Source organism: Morone saxatilis, unplaced genomic scaffold (genome assembly GCF_004916995.1).
Source record: "Morone saxatilis isolate NCDOM2014 unplaced genomic scaffold, NCSU_SB_2.0 Contig20, whole genome shotgun sequence".
Lineage (NCBI taxonomy): Eukaryota > Metazoa > Chordata > Actinopteri > Moronidae > Morone > Morone saxatilis.
In genome coordinates, this window is record NW_023339763.1 from 185,716 (window position 1) to 187,974 (window position 2,259).

A 2,259-nucleotide genomic window follows, 5' to 3' on the forward strand; every position below is an offset into this window, starting at 1 on the left:
TTTTAAGCTGGAGGAAGTTGGTTTTGCCATCCAGTTTCTGATGTCTTCAAAGACAGGAACCAGAAAGAGATGTTGGAGTCCCTAGATTTTAAGAGCAAGTTACAGCTGTTGAGTCATCCGCCAATAGGAGTTGAAAGGAGATTTATGGCTTCTTATAATTCCACCCAATGGAGCCATATTACCAGGCTGAAAACCCTAACTAATGTCAACAACATAATAACAGCAGCCTCCAGGTGTACACACCTCCGAGGACAGACCAGAAGACCCCTTTGACGACCATAGGTACCGAGGATTTTATGGAGTTTCCCAATGACTGTACCTACTGGCTGCTTGAGAGTAACAATGTCGTATCCGTGTTGGTGTGCTCTCACCATGTTCAGCAAACCTCACAACTGGATCTCCCCTCTATAACTGGTGGTGATGTGTCTGGAGAGAAAATATGTAGCTGTGTTGCTACCCAACTAGGCACGCACCATCATCCACCAATTCAGAAACACAAGGGTTGGCTATCCATTTTGTGGTTTGGGTCTTCATTTACTAATGTCCTCATTCGAGTTGTTTTGTTGTTTTCCGTTCGAAGACCTTGCAAAGTCTGGCAGATGGAAAGACTTTTGTTGACAGAGAAAGCATGTTGCTAGAATCCCAAATGTCTGATCTTATGAACAAAGCCTATGCCAGTTTGTGTTTTTTCCAGCTTTGATGTTGCAGTTATTTTTCCTATATTGGTGTGTATGGCAGCCAGGTCCAGCCTCACAGCAAAAAGCTTTCAAGCCCGTTAAGCTGTAACACCACTGGCTGGCATCTGGTACAGCTGGGCCTCAGTGTGTGCTCAACTATACACAACCCGCTGCTCATATCCCTCTCAAAGGTCCTACACGGAATAATATTTGTGCGCTTCCAAATTGTTATGTATATTTGTATTATCACATTCCCCAGATGTCTGAGTTCTCTCATCTATGGATGGAGACCAGACCATTAGACCCGTCCTCCTGTACAGTCTTTGCTGTCAGGGGAAATGCTCACTTTCTCTCTCAGCTGTCCCAGCCAAGGCTAAAATCAACATACTTCTCTTTTCATAGATTATTAATATTTCGAACATAGAGTTTGGAGTGTGTGGACTAAACTGAAATTTGGTGCAAGCTTTTAAAGGTAGGGTATGTGATGATCCACTTGTTAAATTCAGTGAATGTCTCCTCACGGTGTGTCTGTACAAAGCCCTGGCTCTATAAATGGGAAACCAACACAGACATCTCTAACATGTATATATGCATATAAATAACTGTAGATATTTTTCTATCCTATTTATCTTTTATGTAATTTTATGAATTTGAATAACTTTTTCTATGTGTGTAGCAACAACAAGGAACTACAACACTCATTTAATTATATAGTCTTATGTTGTATAATGGTAAATACATTTCTTGATCAATTTACTGATTCCTTGAAATCAAGGACAATTGCTGGTGTTATTATGCTGGCTTGCATTATCATACATATTTTTCTATTATTCTTCCCTCTTCGGCACTGCAAACTACAACCTCATAATAAACGTTTTATTTAAAGGAAGTCCAGGTCAAATGCTACAAAAGAACATTCCACCTTCTCCCACCCTCGATGCTATAACACTATTTAAGATTGTTTACACTGAATAAAGACGTAAGTCAAAGCCGCAACTGAGAACTTATTGTTTATTAAAGGAAGAATATAAATGTGGAAAATGTGTTTTTTGTGATAATTTGCCTCAAAGTCAGGGATTGCTATATTAGCTATCGGATATGTGACTGACGGTGGAAGAATATTGTGAGCTAAATGAGGTAAAATTAATTTATTTTATTTCTAAAACATTAGATACTGAAGGAGCAGAAACTCAACATATGATACATAAATTCCTCTGGCTGTATGTGGATTGTAGACTTGGTTTATGAACTGGATCCAATATACAGTTTAATGGATGCAGACGTTTTTGTTTTTGTGGTGTTGTGATTTGTGTATTGTGTCTCATGGTTGGGGGCTGTGTTTGTATTTTTATGCATTTGTTGTATTTTCAATTCAATTTTATTTGTATAGCGGCAATTCATACAAAAGTTATCTCAGGACACTTTTCAAATAGAACAGGTATAGACCGTACTGATTTTAAAATTATTTTATATTATCTATTCTAGAGATCCAACAGTTCCCACCATGAGCAAGCACTTGGCGACGGCGGCAAGGAAAAACTTTCTTTTAAAAGGCAGAAACCTCGGACAGACCCTGGCTCTA

The 2,259-nt window shown here is 38.8% G+C and overlaps 1 protein-coding gene across 1 annotated transcript in view; it reads right to left on the reverse strand.

The window, feature by feature from the left end:
• The window catches only part of LOC118331675 (odorant receptor 131-2-like), an 8,931-nt gene that overhangs the window by 4,276 nt on the left and 2,396 nt on the right, over positions 1-2,259 (reverse strand). The gene's annotated exons all lie outside the window — the stretch shown is intronic.